Raw genomic sequence first — 19,989 nt, forward strand, 5'->3', positions numbered from 1 at the left:
ATTTAGTCTGGGTATAATATAATCATAACATACGCTGAGTTGACAAAATCGCTAACATATTAGTCTACTTGCAGATTGCAGAAGAAATCAAAACAAAAGAAAGATTACCTTCTGAAAGTTTTACTTTTGTCACGTTAATGATCAACTGACCGACTAACTATGTTCTCATGCTCATATATGACCCCTACAATAATGGATATAAATATATTCTGACAATGCCATATATTGACAGACTGGAAAAATGAAAAGAAGAAACGTTTACGCCATGCCCAATGGCTTTAGAGAAATCTTTGTGGATCTGCTAAAAGATATAAATATTCAATATTTGTCCAAGTCACTCAGTCGGAGAAATATATAAATTGGAAATACTTCATTAAAGCTTAAAAGCCGGAACGTGGAAGCATTTTATAATGAATTAAACATTGATTAAATTACTATATTTTATGGAGGGATACAATGCAAAGACAATAGATGAATATAAATATATGTTGTTGTTGTTGTTGTGGGGGTTTAACGCCATTTTTCAGCACACAATAGGCTATACATGGCGGTCAGTATTATAGTGGAGGAAGAACCAGGGAAAAATACAGAAAGAACCACCGACCAACGAGAAGCTACTGGCAAGCTTTCTCATATACTAACATTGGCTGAATCCGAAACTCGAACCGGCGCAGACAGAGGTGAGTTGGCAGTGATCCGTAACGGAGAGCGCTTTTGACCACTCGGATAAATATATGTAGTAAAAGGAAGGACAAAAACGTGTGTTTGGTATTTATCAGAATATCTGTCTACCACATTTACGTTTGAATCATCAAATTTAATAATTGGTGACACAGCTAAAATGTCAAAACACAAACAATATCAAAAATTATTGAGGAAATATCCAGCAGCAGACACATTTTTATCGGTGATCCAGGTGTTTAAACATTTAATGACTTGAAGAGAGATAATACTAGATAAGGTATATTTTAATTAGAATAGTGTCTGTTTAATTATAGGATCACGTATAGAAAGTTAAAATGCTTTTAAAAGAAATTATGGCAATATAAATGTAGTCCTTCAAACGAATATGATCTACATCTTTTCTAAGACACTGAAAAATATATTGCATTTGCATGTTTAAAGCAGACAAATTAAAACCTTCGTTTTTGGAATGTCATATTGTAACACTCGTAGATGTGACCACTTTGACGTCAAATAATTTTATTCAATTTTCTAAACAGACACACGAATGGTGCGATATATATTGTGGATAAAATTAGTCTTTAGGATGAACGTGTATGTGTGAGTAACACGGTGATCATCTTTGCAGTCAAGGAGTAGAGATATGAAAATTGTGCTATGTCAACCGATTAGACAAAAATATGAGAAAATAAAAAACAAACCTTGTCGCCCCGTGTCTACCTCGGATTCAAATAAGAAAGGAGGAAACTATTATCTACTAGTGTCTGATCATTTGATATCATCCACATGACATTTGTAACGTATAGACGAGCGATGTACACGTATACAGGGGCTAATATATATATATAACGTTTGAATTGAGGAAGTACGGCAATGTAATTCACCATTGTGAACTCAGTGTTATTTATTACTACTGATCAGGAGGTTGGAGTAGAAATAAAAAACATTTTTTAATTTTTTTACAGCAAAAATAATCTGCCTCTGCGTCCAACCCCTTGTACAGTTAAGGGTCGGGACTCTACCAATCAGTTGTCAGAATTATCAGAAAAGAACACGGAAACAATATACAAATGTATTTGTTAGCGTCAATAACCACGACAACTGCAATCTTATCTAATAAAATTGTTAATTAGTCTACATCCTTCACATTTATTCTAAAGTATCCCAATCTTACTTCCCTTGATGATATCGAATGTTTGTATCTACATTTTTTTAAAAAATTCTTTCTCATTGCATGTAGTGAGACATGATCGATTTGTTCCACCACAATAGTAAATCCAAATTGAACTGGTGTGTGCGTTTGGGTATTTGTTTTTGGGTGTTCGTGTGCGTGTGTGATAATGAACGACTATAACGCAGTTCATTAGACATAAATATGAGCAGAAGACAAACCATGTTTTCTCCGTGTTTATCTTTAGTTGAAAAGCAATATGAATAGATCCCTATCTAGTCACTGATCTCTGTAGATCTTCACATGAACGTTGGGTTTTACGAGGAGTAGGAGGTCTATGTATTCTTAAACAGGTATCTACTACTATTACTACAACCACACACAGACACACACGCACATACAAACACACACACCTATATATATATATATATATATATATATATATATATATATATATATATATATATATATATATATATATATATATATATATATATATATATATATATATATATGATTGTGTGTGTGAGACAAATTTTCAGTGTATTTCGTCTTTTTGCTGAGCCTTTACGTTATAATTGAGGAAGTACGGGAACCTATTCAATATTTTTGTCTCAAGACAACTTTTCGTTCGTGATAAGGAAGTTAGAGTGGAAGGAAAATAGTTTTTAATTTTGCAAAGCATACATACATCAGGAAACAATCTTCCTCTGTATTCATAAATAGGGGCCTACTACTACTACTACTACTACTACACACACACACACACACACACACATACACTCATATATATATATATATATATATATATATATATATATATATATATATATATATATATATATATATATATATATATATATATATATATCGAGATTTTGTTTAGCTTTTACGTTATAATTGAGGAAGTAAGGGAACCTATTTATTATTTTTGTCTCAAGGCAATTTTTGGTTCATGACAGGGAAGTTAGAGTGGTAGGAAATAGAGACGAAAGCAAGATATAAATATATGTTAGAGTTAATAGACAAGTTGTTGTCAATCTTATTTTATGAAATTGTAAACCCGACTGCCTCTTTCACAGCTATGCTTGAGTCACACAACACTCGCTTTTGCACATAAACAGTGTCGTTGGGGACAAAACCAATATGCAGAACAAGATGGATACATAACATATGCATTTAAAATCAAGTTTCGCTTAATGTTTGCACTAATTGCCTCCCCGTCCTAGTCTCTATCCCCCGTACTCTCTATATGGATTAGCTGAGGATATATAGTCATCCAGTACAGTTGGACATATAGTTGTTAATATAGTATTGATGATAGTTCACAGCAGCAAATAATGTTTTGGTTGATGGACGTTGATTCTAGCAATCAAAAGCATTGAGAGTGATAGTTGAGATGCAATTTGTTCTTCAATAATAATTAAAACTAAACTTTGTGTTTGTGAGTTTTTGTGCTTGTTACTCTCTGGAAGATTCATTACTATATCTGATGGAGTCATCATCATTACGATATCCAACATGTCCAACAAAAAAAAAATCTGGACAAATGAGTGTTATCGATATCAGAATAGTTGTCTACTTGACAATACATGCGTTTGGGTTACCAAATTTAGTAGGATGTGAAACAGTTAATATCTGAAAATGCAAACAAAATTGGAGCTTACTGACGAATTATTTAAAATCAGACACATTGTCCAGAGTGATCAAGTTTTTGCACATGGCGCGACTTGAAAGGATATGATAGACTGCTCATATTGTACGATGAAGAATATATATTTGATTAGAAGATGACATAGACTCAGTCAAATGCAATTTGTAAAGAGAAAACGGACATGTATTTGTTAAAGAAAAAGAACATAATCTACATCTTTTCTAAAACACTGAAATATATATTTTAAGTTTAAAGCCGACTAATTAACTCTTTGAATATCCTGAATTGCGTCTTGTAATACTGCTAGGTTAAACATCTTTGTTTGCATCTAATCTTGTAAAAAAGACACATTAAATTTACACAACCTGTACCATATGCATTTTAGATTCAATTAGATTTTGGTATGACTGTTAATTCCTTAAGGTTATCCTCTTGCTAGTTAAGGAGGAAAAGCGATATGAAACGTGCGAGAATGAGCGAGTATACGGCAATCTATTGGACAACAATATGAGCAGAGGACAAACCTTGTGATCTCCTTGCATACTGCAGAATTCAGAAGCAATACGAATAGGCTGTTATCTTGTCTCTGATCACACGGCATCGTCCCATGAACGTTCGTTTTTACGAGTAAGAGGTAAATGTATTCGTATGTAGGGGTCTACTGCACACACACACACACACACACACACACATAAACATATATTCATATACTTTTGAGGACCTTCACACATGACTACATTTCGAGGACCTTAAGAAGGAATGAATGTTAGAATGTTAGAAATTTAAAAGTAAGCTTAACTCTAAGTCAGGCAATATCTGTATCAGTTCATTTTTGCCGTATACTTCTTTAAACATTATGAGGACTACTCTTACTTTACCATCATCCTGAGGACGTCATTGTGAGGACTCATTACAAACAATCAAAGACTACCATCAACCCGAGAACCTGAATATTTATTTCATTGCACCTGTCCTTCAAAAACATGAGAAGATATTTATTTAAAAACTTAGGAACTAATTTATCTGCAATTAAAGATGTATACAGACAGACAAACGAGCGTAAATGTTCAAATCTTTTTAAAATACAAGTTAAAGTGATTTTGCCAAAAACAAAACCTCATGCACTGTTTTGCAACTTTGTAACCTCTTTTATTGACACAATCAAAAGTTACCATCCAGTTGTAAATGTAAAATAGCATTATAGCAAAAAATATGAATCAAGTCTAGATAGTGCAGATTAAAACGTAAGAATATAAAACATATATAAATCGTCAATTCATCTATTAAAATAAAAAATATGATTTCAAAAAATGTAGGGTAACACCAAAGCAATACAACTATCATATATCAGTTTGCCCAATGCAAATTCCCTGGAGCTGGTGTTGTTTTTGGGAAATCTGCGCTTGACTCATTAGATTACAATATGTCACAACTAAAGTTTAAATATTAGGCAGAATAAAACGGGAAGTTAAGGAAATTCCATTCCATTCGTTTTACAGTTAATTTTAATTTTGTTGATGCCTTAAAATCATAATAAATGAAGATAGATATGTACGCGAGAAGCAAAGGAAGGGTTAGAATGATGATGTTGTGGTTGTTGTTGTAGGGTTTAACGCCAATTGTCAGCACACGATAGGCTATGCATGGCGGCAACGATTAAAGGTACAGGAAGAGCCCGAGAAAACCCCCGGAGAGAACCAGCGACCCACGAGAAGCTACTGGCAAGCTTTCTCACATACCCACGTTGGCTGAATCCGAGACTCGAACCCACGCAGAGATGAGATAGACATAGATAAATATTTTATGTGTTTACAATATTTAGACACATTTATGATTTCAAATTGAAAGATGGTATTAGTGAAGAAAGTAGAGCACTACAAATACATGATTAACTCAACTCAGTCATTGATATTAACGATCACCCCTTCATGGAACAGAGCATTGACATTAGTGTGGAATAAAAACCAAGCGAAATGATGAACAACAGGAGGTAATTAAAATATTTTAAGATATTTACGGTTGATCTAAATCATTATTCTGTTTTAATAACAGTACTTTCGACCACAAAATCTCCCTCTGTCTCTCTCTCTCCCTTTGGTCGGCGTGTATTAACTTTCACCAACAGTCATAAGTCCAGGGTGATCTTTGGATGACACAAATAAAAATCTTTCTGTTAGCTTGTCTTTTCATAGAGTTTCGCCCGTATCTTGCTAATATTGTCCAGAGAGAGGGAGAGAGAGTGAGAGAGCGAGAAAGAAAGAGAGAGAGAGAGAGAGAGAGAGAGAGGGTGCGTGGACATTTTCATATTTAATTAATAATAATCGGTTTTAGAACATTATAATAGGTTTAACAACAACAACTAAAAGCAAGATTCACAACAGTATGGACCGCTCCGGTGGACTAGCGGTTAATGCGTCCGCGTGAGATGCGGCAGGATCATACTACAGACTTATAAAAATGCTACTGCTGCCTCAGTAGGCGCTCATCATTAAAACGTCAGTGTTAGGACTGGTCGGCCTGGTGTCAGGATAACATGACTAGCGGGGGACATCCTGCTACATATCTGCGGCATGGTTCCCCAGTGCAAGAAATCACTGTAAACTTCCACACTGCAGATATCGTAGGAATATGACTGAAAACTTGCAAAGGCTACGTTAATAATCAGATCACAAACACACATATACGTGTGAGTTCCACGTAGCCAAGAAATTTACCGTATAATGTCGACAGGGTTTGTAACTTTCTATATTTGATTATATAAATCCGAAGGCAAGTACACATATACTGCTACAATGAACCATATTCTTTTAAGCTACTTGGTTTAAGTACAATTTTATGGTTTTCATGCATCCCAAATTCTTTATCTCCCTCACTCCAGAATCCTGAGTACGGAAAGCAGAAGGGATTGAATGAAATTTTGTACTCATTTAGAAACGGGGATAATTAATATTTTTATCGTTATTTTCATTCGTCACTAGTGATTAATACGTGGGCAGAGGCAAAGGTGCCGTTGGAAGAATGTTTATATACGCAAAGTATTGTGTCATGGGCGATCACAACTATTGATATACTAACAGTATTGATATATCAAATTGCTTTATACCAACACTCTAAAACCCATGTTATTTTTGAGAGAGAGAGAGAGAGAGAGAGATAGATAGATAGATTGATAGATATAAATGTAACTGAGAAAATAAAATATAATTATATAGTACCTGTTGTCAAAACTTCTTCAAATATTCATGTTATGTCACGGATTACAAAACGGAAATTTTTTCACTTTCACGGCGATAGACTGATTATAGAAATTATGGGTCATCATGTGAAAGAAGATTGCGATATATGTAGTCATACACAAAGGTGATGATATATGTACTTTGTGGAGATCGCAAAATACGAAAATTGCTAATCATAAAGAATTACTAATTGGACACGATATCTCCTAATTTTGTTTTGCCTTTCCCACGGTATAATGCCCGAGACTGCTATAAATTTCTTCCTGGCATCATGCATATAGATTCAAACGTCCTAATAACAATAATACGAGTGTTTTTTTGTAATATTCTGGATCAAATTGATGACTTGTTCTGGTAACTGATGACGAGATTTACAATTATAACAATTGTACGAGATAGGTTTAAGACATTTATACCACTTGTCTATGTTTAACAAACACACGAATATTCCAATGGAAACAGAATGTGTGTTTGATGCTGCTTTCATGTGCACTGGTTGTTGCTCTGATTGGCACCTAGCTGCTGTTGTTAGGCTGCTATTGTACCGGCGTTCCACCAACTTATACTGGCGTGCAGGATGAGGTGTAAAAATGCCATGAACATACGTAAGATGGCATCCCCTTCTGTCGCTTCTCTTGAGATGTTCTTTCGACCGAAGCAGTATTTGTGTTGGCAGTCGCAGCTATTTCTGTGACACACGTGTGTAACATGATATCTGAAAATAATTTTTCCGGGAGCAACTAAAGGAATGGTCAGTTTTTGTGACCCGTGTCACCTGCCAAAATTCGTTCCTTCGTTGATACTAATTCATTCTGCATTCGCGCTAGATTTCTCTCTAAATCGACATACCTATATGTGATCATGCCAGCTGGATGTGGCAGTAGGATGACGCCATACCTAAAGTAAAGGTGGCTCAAAATTTCAACAAAGAAATCTCAATAAGTTTATATTTTTCAAGATCGGCTCCAAGATGCTTTCTATTGCTTATGGGAACGTGAACACGGCTTACAAGTGACGTCATGGAATATGCTATATATAGAGGATCTCAGATGGATAACGATTTTATACTGAATTTATGAAACTAGTTGAATAATGTCCAGCTTTTGCGAGCCTTGGACATTGTTCAACGATGTTGTAATATACGGATGCTGAAAAGGAGGCTTGTGAAGTAGCTTTAGCAGTATTCAATCATTACCCATCTGAGATTCTCTTTATCACATAGTTTGTATTTAGGTGGAAAATAATTTCGTTCATTCTGACAGACTGTGTACATTTCATTTTATTTGTGCATAAAATATAGTTCCAAACAATATTGAACTACAAATCGAAGAAAAAGCTTCCATCCGAACAAACAGAATTCTTTATAACGACAAAATCATTTTTCAAAATAGAATGAATAATGCGATGTGATGCCACATTAATACGGTAACCAGTAGGCCTAGATTACACGTTTACCCTAAAATGTCTCTTGCAGGACTAACGTTACATTGTTGCAATTTTCATGTGAAATAGGATTACTTGATGCAGAAATTCCCACATTTACTGGAATGCATTTGTGACCGGATATATACAGCATTTTACTGAAACAATTTGACTGTACAGAAGACGTAAACAAATTTCTTTCTGAGTCAGATTTGCATCCCAAATATACTGTGTAAAGATTGGATAAAGTTCTGTCATTTAGGAGACCCATATAAGTTCAAATTCTTCTGTGAACAGAGGTGAGTTTATTTACTTCTATAAGTTAACATTTAAACCACTTTAGTATATACGGTGTATTATTTATCTATGTTACAGATATAACGCTCCCTCTCTCCACCCCGCCATAATTTAAGCAATACCCTTAGTTTTACTTTTTATTGTTGTTCTTGTCTGTTAGCTTTTACGCTATGTTTCTCATTATGATATTGTTATACGTGGCATAACAAACCCCTGTGGGGGTAATATATCCATGTTCAGACAGCGGAGGTAATTTTTCCTCAATTTCCTTTCGTAAGTCCCGTTGAAAAATGGCCGCAAAATGTTCATTCAAAACCACACATTCAAGAAGGCGGGGTTAAAAACGTTTTCCCACTATCCCAGCAACTCAATAAAGAGGACACTGCAAAATAAGTTCATGTCCTTATTTGGACTAATCAGAATCACATAAAGTGATATTTTAACATGTGGTAAAATCAAAAATATAAAACTGCACATACTATAGGAAACCTATACCTACTATGTGATAAAAGATATAATTTTTCTTAGTAATATGGCATCGTACGATTTTAACTCGCCTGCCGGCTGGATCGTTTTGCAGCTGAAGCGTCATAAATTGACTAACATTTTCTACATCTGTTTACGATATTATAAGCATATGGTATTCCGTCGAGGTCACGTCTAGGACAAAGGTAAAGCGAATATGTGAAAGGCGCGAACGTCAATAGCGACGTGTTTAGAGTCTTGAACATTTTCTTACTGCCAGAATCTCAACTACCCATGGGCATATATCTGGCTTTTGACGCCATCAATCGTCATCAACATCTTCGTAAAAAGGGTTAAAAAACTAAATGCTCCGTATCACGCACGAGATAAGCGTTCTTCTCTTACACTTGAAGAGGAAAACTGCCGCCTTCATGCTTTTCGCCGGCTTGTTCAGGCAGATATTCAAGTTTTTTTCCGTATTTGGACATGCTGATGTTTCAATAAGTTTGGTTGTTTTGAAGTTTATGTCAACTATTTTTGCATGTTAAGATTGCTGTCATTGCACGAATAATTAATTAAACATTTTTGAATAGTTTGAAACGACCGATTTAGTGTGACAATTGGTCTCGATCGCAGAATCTCAGTGAAGTTTATGGCAAAGCAAGAAAGGCCTCGTCGAGCTGGAGCCCATTAACGAGCAGAAACAAATAAAGATGATTTTTGTCCCTATTAATAGAGGCATGTGGGGTATGATTATATTCGAGCGTTAGACATCAATGAGTAGCAGCTATCGACTTAATCAATAAGAAATCTTACTTCAGGTCAAGAAAGCATCTCAGCAGATAGAAAAATGGTTAAATGCTAACGAGCTCCTAACCGTGTCTTGATCCTAGGACATGGCGATCAAACAAAGCCTCCAGATGCGAGAGATTATCGATCTCAACAAAACGCTACACACTAATAGATACAATATAAAAATGCAGTTAAGGGATTGGTACGCGATGGTAAACAAAATATATCAACCAACTTACGGCTATTCGGGAGAACATGAGCAAAACTCTCCTTAAGGATAAAGCCATAGCTTAGCAGCTGTGAACAGTCTTCCATGAGTAGAGTATTACTATCGCTCGATTTGTACGTCGCTTCTGTTCATCATTAGCCCAGTTGTGCTTCAACAACTTTTCTACATATGGAGCAGTCTATTTTTGTCCGTACACAAAATAGAAGCAGGCAACCTTTTCCGTAAAATGGCAAAGGCATGGTGTAGATAATCAACGATTTCATGTGGTGGTGCAAGTCATTATGCCTGAAAGTATAAAAGATGTCAATGCGTTATCATGTGCGTGATCCAGTGACTTCTCGGTACTACTGACAAATCTAGGTCGATGAGTCCGTAGAAGAAACGTCGCACCTGTGGCTGTCAGACCTATTCGGCTTCCTATCCACCCCGGTGGCAATATACCTTTTCTATTTTTCTCTGGCTTCTTGAAACTATGCGTTCACCGAACGCCTATTTTCAGAGCCATACCGGATGTAGCTCAGTGTGCTCCTAACGCATTTGCTTTTGTAATCGCGAGAGTGACAGCCTCTAACAACTCTAGAATAGGTGAGCGAAATATAAGTATTCAGACGCCTTTTTGGTAATTGCTCTAAAAACGATTTCAATAACTTTAATGTTATAGAGGAGTTCTTTGTTTTCCCTCCTTAACACAAGTTAGGTTTTACTAGCTACTAGACGACAATTCCTGTTGATCTTGACGAAAATGATGGCAATGGTCATGCGATAATGTTTGGTCACACATTTTATTCTCGCAATCTAGATTTTGCTATGATCAACCTTATTTAAATGTGCTTTGTGCTGTTCATAAGCCCGTCAAGGACATGATTCGGTTCACAAATGCCATCCATCATCATAAGTTTATTGGAGAAGATCACAACAATGCACCTGTAATTGACAGCAGGTACATTTATAAGTGCAATAAAGCGTATGCTGATCACAGTCTGATTGACAAAACTCCAGCCGTCCCATTGAAGTGGTATAATTTATGGCATAATGTAGTGAAATATTTTGGCAAATCTGCTGACCTGTCTCGTCGTTTCAATGCCGGTCCACATAAAACCACAGCTTGCGATGAGCACATGCCAGTTTATTGTTTTCTAAGTCAAGCAAACTTTCGTCCGAACGTTCCAGATGACTGTTTAAGCACAGCGAAGCTTCACACTATCCAAATTTGTCAAATATCATGTACTACTGCCTATCAGTCAATTAGTCAATCAGTTCGTATGTTGACAACGCCACAAGCGCTTGTGTCGGTATGCTGATGCCTTGTTGGGAGCTTATTTGCCATATAAACTGTCCTTGAGGGACAGGTTGGTGCCAGTATTAAGTGCGATAAAGAAGCGTAGATGCCCCTCCAGACCCCACATACAATGACAACACTTCTGTGATGTAGTTGTTGGGATTATCCATAATTTCAATTATAACAAAAACTATGTTTTCAGTAACACTATCACATTACCCAACTGCATCATTGTTGTTGCCCTTTTGGAATAGAACGACTGTGTGTTTGGCTTCCAAATCAACCTTATGGACATTTTTGCAAAACCCGAATGCACAACTTTTGAGGCCGCAATTTTACATTTCTGCATAAATATGTTTTCATTTTGATTTCTTTGTTTGCCATTTTCCATTTATGTACATATATATTTGTGATATTGATCAATGTAAATCTATCATACTGTCAAAGGAGAACATGATAAAAAGTTTTCGAATAAATGAATTTCAACATAATTTGCAAATACATATATTTAGAATAAATAACACAAGATGTTATATCAAATCTGTTTAAAAATGAATCATGGAAAGGAGACACTAAAATTATTCTAGCACCAAGCACGGTAGCAGATTAGTCTGAACAGTAGCTATTGCTTATATCAGAGTAGAGAAGAAGACAAGATATGACAATGACCTTTTGATGGAGAAAGGCATCGTTTGGTATTTCCTTACTTGCATTTCGAAATTAGCATATGCACTTAATTTCCACTGTATTGTAATTTAATATAAATATATCATTGGTCATGATGTCCGTTGTTATCATGCATACGTCAACTACAGATATATACGAACTCATTGCCAGATTTATTATGGCACGGAAATCTTGAGAGCTTTATGAACTCAGTTATTTCATTGCTTGGTTTTCGTTAGAGGTTCGTGCCTTGAAAGGGTATGGGCTGTTTTTTTTCTTCCATTATAAGCATATTGTGCAAAGCTTTACAGGATACCATCTGCTTCTGATGTATGTAATAATTTATCCTTTCCCGTTCTTTCTATTATCAGTGTTTGAAGGAGTATTTTGCTTTATTAGACATTTTGTGATTTTGTCCCAGATTTCCATTTTGTTCGTCAAATTTCACATGGCATATTGCATTCGGATGTAAGGCATTTTCAAGTGTCAAGGAATCATGTGCACATATTGACATTATATTGTAATTTAACATAAATATATAATTGGCCCTGATGTCCGTTTGTAATCATACATATATCAACCACAGACATATGCTCACTCATTTCCAGATTTATTGCGCCACGGAAATCTTGCAAACATTATGATTTCAATTAACTCATTGCATAATTTTCGTTCATGTTTCTTGATTTGAAAGAGAATGGACTAGTTATTCCGTTATATATATATAGTACGAAGCCTTTTTAGTATGCCCTCTCGTCCAGGACAGACATTCCTGCTGAGGAGGTATGAAATTATTTACCTGTACCAGGTTTTCTACCATCCGCTTTGAAAAAGTATTTTGCTTCATTAGAGATTTCATTATTTTGTCCCAGAGTTATATTTTGTTCGTCAAATTTCACACGGCACATTGCTTTCAGATTTAATTAAGTCTGTTTTCAGTTTGCAGTCTTACCTTGTTCTATTTTGACAAACTGGCAGGAAATGCGAATTTTATATGTAATAAATGATCAGCATGATTTCAGTGTTTTGTAACTTTTCATAATTTATTCTTGCTGTAAATAGATTTACTAGTAAACATGGTTATTGCAAAATCTCATAAATCGTTCTGAACGTAGACCAGTTTATATTGTCAGTTCTTGTGCACATATACATGACACGTATTGTGACGTTTGAAAGATTCTAGTCCATGTATTGCACAGATCGGTGCATCTGTATCAGATGAACTAAAAGCGCTTAGCGCAGAAATAATGCTTGTGTAATTATTTGTCTGTCGGGTGTCCTAAAGTTATGTTCGATGCATTTCAGCGCCATGGAGTCTGATGGATCAACGTTGGATGGCAGGCTCAACTTCTTTTGCGTGGGAGTCATTTGTTCGTCCAAAGTTACTTGCAAAACATAACCGTTTTGTATCTGTTCTATGGACTTTGTGGTTTCAACAGCTGCTAATCGCGAACTTTCATATCCTTTGTGCAAACCCACTAATGTCATATATATTGTTTGAACATAATACATACATGCTTCGTGTGTGCGGAAAGTAATTTCATATTGTGGAAAAGGCAACGCGACCACATTCTGTTGAAAGTGGAGAAAAATTACCATAGACATGTGAAAAATGTTTGAATGCCTCATTTAAATTCTTACACATGATTTGAATGACAAGGTCTAGTGCATGCGTAGACGATTTCGTTAAAAAATATTGTCACGTTTTTATCGTGTACCAGAGAAAAACGATATGCGCATGAATTTCTTTATGCAGCTGTTGGAAATTGCTCACGAGTGTTCTTACTTTTTATAGTATGTTGCAAACAAATATCTCTTAGGTAACAGGTGTTTGTATTTTCTGCTGATCTAGTTCCCGGTAGGTCCATCATTGTGACATGCAGCATACAAAATATCTAAGCATATGCCTGCAACAGAGAACAACCAATTTATCAGCATGGACACAAAATACATTCTAACAGACACGAGTCCGGTGCAGACGTGGAGAAGCCCTTATGATAAATAAAAGACGAAAAATACTTTCAGTAAATAGTCCATCCAGAAACTCCTTTCTTGCCAGCCACAGAACAATACCCACAATAAAAATATTTACAATCATTACGAACCGACAGAACAATAGCACCCATCTGTCGAATCTCGAAAACTGTTGTAATATATCGCTTGCACGTCTGAATACACCATAACTTAGTAACCAGGTTACTAAGCCCTAATGTAGTGAAATATAATTTTACCGAATATACACGACCACCAAAAAAAGGAAAAGAAGCTAAATGTTTACAGATTTGCCGTCCATTATAAGTGTATTAGTCAAAGGAGAATAATAATACTTTATTGTTCAACTTTACATGTGGTTTACATATAATCTTGATGATCTGCAATTCTTGTGTGATTTGTTAATTTTGTTAATATATTTGATAGCGAATCCTTTAGTATTCTTTATAACAGTGCTCACACTAAATAATCTGAACATTTGGAAAAACGTTATTTGGTGATTTCAGGAAGCAGCAGAATATAGACTGCATACGTACTATGTCATATTCGAATTGCACACCGATTTGTCGTTGTTTAAATTTTTATTTCAGGTTTATTTTTAAAATACGTACAGAAGAGGAGTGTCATTTGAATAATTGTTTTACAGATAAACATTATTTTGTGACCTGACAGTCTTCGAACGTATCCGGAAGTTAGTTAATCTAACAGACTGTTCTAAAAGAAAGTTAGACCAGTGCAGATTGTGCAGTGAATGCAATCAATGTGTGTATATATTTTCTGAAGAAACCGAACCATACTTGAGAAAAATAATAGATTGAAAACTTGTAAAGTTTTGTTATGTTATAATCCAATTTGATGTCAGGATTTAAACAAAAATAAATGATATAAAATTGTAAAAGAAATGGTATAAGAGAATAATACTTCAACCATAATTAATATAAATGGCAAGTGTAGCCGGGAAGAAACAACCGTTTCAGTGCAACTTCATCAGGTATGAACACTCTTTCACACATGACCGTTTAAAATAGACGACTTTGTTAACGTTAGAGATGAATATAAATATATGTAAATGGAACTGTAGACAGCATTATACCATTGGTTAAAGTAACATAAAGAGAAATTACGGAAAAGATCTGTTAAGATTGATCTTATTTTGACTGAACACAAATTGCATTCTTACAAGGATGAAACGTGAAAAAGATGTTTACAGATGTTTAAGGACGGCCTTTTTATCCCAACAGTGGCTCTCGAAGATAATACTATAAATAGATCATATAATCATTGACTATATAGCAACTCCAATTCAGTCTATGTTATGTCAACATAATTCAATAACGGTGTCTCATTTGGATCAATTGCATCATAATAACGAGCTGTGAAAAGAGAGCAATATCCTCAACTGATTGCATCGCCTTCCTCTTCACAGCGACCAAGCATAAATTAACATGTGAGCGGTGTATCTTACATTACAGTATCTCTTTACCTTCGCTAACACATGCTCGAATACTATCGCATAAAATTCATAAAATATTAGTTCGGAGCAATCCCAAACCTACAAGATTACTTGAACATTACAAAGTCAGATATAACATGCGATTATCGTTAACTTACGATAATCAGTATCGTCCTAATAGACAAAGGAAATTATTTCATATAACCCTATGAAATAATACACATGGAAATTTGGATCGCATGCATTCCTTAAATTCTATCAATGAACTAGTATCTAAAATTAAAAAGATATACTGCATAACAAATTTCCATGAAAATGAATAAACGATACATGATATGGATCCTAGTCATATCAAACACGTTTGCATAAAACAATCAAAAATAGAAAATTACGTGAAAAATTAAAATTGCGTACCTTAATGATATTCTCTTTCAGAAATTGTACGTCCTAGCACTAAACACTGTCTTCTCTTACAAGAATGCCACCTCTCATCCCTCAGAAAATTTCGGACCAAAGAATTTCGACCAAGGTCGTCACTTTAAATTCACATTACTTCCAAAGTGTATGCCTTAATTTACTCTGGTTCCTAAAATTTCCCTAGATAATCATTTCTGTTCTCAGATTTGGATAGCATCGTATCTCTGAACTTCATTGCATATCAACTTCCCTTTGAAAATGACTATTTGATATGAGTTTATTTCAAGAGGTTACGGTTGGTAGCTCAAATATTTACTTTCTGAAGACAGTGTTGCGATGCCTCGGTCAAATCTCAATAAGTCGTAGATGTTGGCATTCCATGTTTAACACTGACATGGGGCGGAGGGAAAGAAGAAAGGTCAAAGTGACCCTTCATAAGGACCTTTCTTGCTTAAGTGTGATACATAATTTTAATGCTTTATGCATTAAACTTTAAGGTTCAATACTATTCAAAATTCGACACTTTACAAAGACCAATGAGTAACTATAGCCATTTGTTTAATTTATCACCAGATTATTACAATTAAATTCCCGTCCCTAAAATGCAAGTTTTCTCCTGTAAATCAAGATGTACATAGGGGATGTGGATTTTACGACAATAAAGTCAAACAATATACTTATATTCTATCTCGATCACATGAAGAGCCCATATTTCCTCACGCAGTTTGTAACATATAATCATTATATGATTTTCTCTCAAATTCTTTACTTGCAACACTTGTATATCATATAAAAGCTCTATGTAGTAATTACAAAGTGTGATAGAGTCTCTCGTTGTGTTAAATGAGTTGCCATAATTCATCTTGCTTTTAGTCTTAGCGCAATCAAGAAATTTCTCCTGTATTAATTGCTTGTGGTTTAATTTCTGAAGGTTGTTTGGATTGTGGAGATATATCAAAGGAAAATAAGAAGAATTAAAATTTAGAGCCGTACTGAATAGATCCTGTTGTTGTGAGTCAAACGCCATTTTCAGCACTTGATAGGCTATTTAAGGATGCCTTTGTAAATGATAAAAAAAGAATCCGGGAAAGACTAGAGAAGAACCACCGATCACGGAAATCTGCTGGCAAGCTTTCTCACATACCCATGTTGGCTGAGCCCTAGACTAGGATACACTCGAATAGAGGTGAGATATCAGTCAACTGAAAAGACGAGCGCACTAGGCTCTGAATCCACCCGTGTCTTCCGTGTTGAACAGAAATTATTAAGCTAATGAATGCATGTCAATCTGTCCAACTGTGAAGACTTTCTTTATGTCTCCACCAACCAAACCCAATATCTCAGCATCATATTCATTACATTAGTACATTTCTAGGTCGTAAACTATGAAGATGTGAAAGGTTCTTGTTTAAACTTTGTAATTTTTTTAAATTCCACGTATTGGTTAAACCTGAGTCAGAACAGTCATACTGCATTCCATAGTTTTCACCCTTTCTGCATGGGACCGGTACAACTAAACGGAATGAATGATACATTGGTCTCTGTCTACAAAAATATATTTCTTTGGCATAGTGATATGACATAGTTGGTTCTTCTGCCGTATTCCAAACAAAATGCACAAGCTCATATTCATACACAACAACAACATTATTGATGCGCACAGAACTCCACCCAGATAAATTTGAACTGAGACATAACTTTTGAAATTAAATTGCGTTTTGGTCTACTTAAAATTGAAATTTGGAGTCATTTTATGAATTAATGCGCATTGAAACATCTTTTCCATTTGATCTTGACTGAATATATTTGGGAATTTGTGTCGTGTTTACGAAATTTCGTGATTTTGGACAGGATTTATCTGTGCCAGTTCTACATGAAGTACATGGGATTTGAACGGTGATGGGGCAGCGTGTTGACATCTGCAAGTGTTTCCATTCAGTTATTAAATGTTTGAAATCTTAATGTGAGAAAAATATGAAGCATTTCGATTACAATTATCAAAAAGACGCTATCGAATATAATGTTTATTTCATTTTGAGTGCAGTAAGAAGGACGTAATTACTCTTGGAATATAGTCGAAATTACAGTAAAATTTCGAATGTGCCATCAAGCTTGAGAACCCTTTGACATGGCTCATGTAATTCGGATTTGCAGAACTATGAAAGTACATTTTGAGGAAATTCAGGATGTAAAACTGTAAGTATATTTTTGCCACTTTTATTACCAGTTAATGAAGACAGCTTATGCCTTGTCAGATGCATGTAATTTTTAGGTACCCAGCAGTTTTATGAAATCTGGCGTCTATCGCCCGCCTAAATCCGAAACATTGTATCCAAAACGTTAACGTGGAATATAGCAAAGCAGCTTGTATGTGGCAGTCCACATAACATCTGCATTAGTTCATTCAGAAACAAATTTAATCAACCAAAACATAAAGCGTCTGCTACGTGAGTGCACATGATTTGTTTACAAACAAAATATGCTCGCGTCTGCGTCCTTTGTTTGTTTACTATAGAAAGTAGTTCCTTTATGAGTGCAATATAAAGTACACCTGTGCTAAATATCGTAAAATACCGAACGATTCTGACAATGTAAAATTAACGGAGTAAAAAATGAGCATTTAATAATACTTAAATCTCTATAAAGATACACATACAAATACAGCTTTTCTCCGGAGTGTCATTTTCGAAAGCTCAAATATGCTAACCCTTTTATTCATGCGTACTTTCCAGATGTTTAGTAAGCATCCCCATGTAGCGAATTTTGTGCAATGGCCGCATCGTCTTAGCAACAATGCTGTAGTTTCTAATATTTATGAATCTGATAGGTAACTTGCTTTACGAACGTCTGAAGAACATTTCCTCGTTTCTGGAATGTATGTAGAAACGTGATCATTTAGAAACCGAAGGAAACGGAACACTTAAACAAAAAAATGACAAATATTTTACGATTGTGACCTGGTCCCTATGGTTGAAATAGCAAGTATATATCATTTAAACCAAAACATTACAAATGTTTTACGCTTGTGACCTGGGCCCTCTGTTTGAAAAGTAATTATATATCGCTTAAACCAAAACATGACAAATGTTTTACGCTTGTGACCTGTGCACTCTGTTTGAAAAGGTATTTATATATTGCTTAAACCAAAACATGACAAATGTTTTGCTATTGTGACCTGGGCCCTACAGCTGAAGTGGCAAGTGTATATCACTTAAACCAAAACATGACAAGTGTTTTGCTATTGTGACCTGGGCCCTACAGCTGAAATGGCAAGTGTATATCACTTAAACCAAAACATGACAAGAGTTTTGCTATTGTGACCTGGGCCATATGCTTTAAATGGCAATTAATATGTCGTTTAAATATATGTTTTAGCTTTATAATGAGTCATCCCAACTATTATAAACAAAATATCTTCACTGAAATCTGAACAAATATCTTCTATAATTTCATCATAGACCAAAGTTCAATTGGGCAATTGAAAGTGTCACATAATCTTTGATTCCTATAATAACTAAAATTTCACTCTTTCTTGATATAGCAAGAATGCAAAGCTGACTTCCGTATCCAGATTTCCCACTAACATAGGGTAGATGACAACAAATTATCATTATATTGTTTTTCCTTCATTTTATGTATCACTTTTAGTTTTTTAAAGTAACTTTGTGTTAAAGAACAGGGAAAAGTTTATACATACCTTTAACATCACTATGAAGTGGACTGTAATTAGATCACAACAATAACCAGCATGAGTGAAATATAATTAAGACTCTCCTTGTGTCCTGTATCAAATCATAACGTACTTGATTAAATGTCCCTAGGTTTTACATGAGGTAAAGGATATTACTTACTCCTTATAATCCAGAATTATGCTTTCTTACTGTACCTATTTAGTAAAGGCTACATGCAAAACAGAATGTGTTCTAAACAATATTACACTATTTACTACACCACACAATAAATTCACGAGATCCGATCTTGGAGTCAAAAGGTATAGATCTACTTGGAAAGGCAGTAATATTTACTAACATCTATATGATGGTTGTCCACTAAATGAATTAAAAGGTATTGATAACAATTTTTATGAAATTGTGAGTCGTATAGTGCAGTACTGGAGCGTAAAGCAGCATACTATGTCGTATAGCGGATATTTAAGATGGGAATGGCACCTTGGAGGCAATGTGAATTCACATGGACAAAAATGGCATTCACATGGACAAAAATGGCATACC

Source organism: Sinohyriopsis cumingii, chromosome 12 (genome assembly GCF_028554795.1).
Source record: "Sinohyriopsis cumingii isolate HCF-2022 chromosome 12, ASM2855479v2, whole genome shotgun sequence".
NCBI classification, from domain to species: Eukaryota; Metazoa; Mollusca; class Bivalvia; order Unionida; family Unionidae; genus Sinohyriopsis; species Sinohyriopsis cumingii.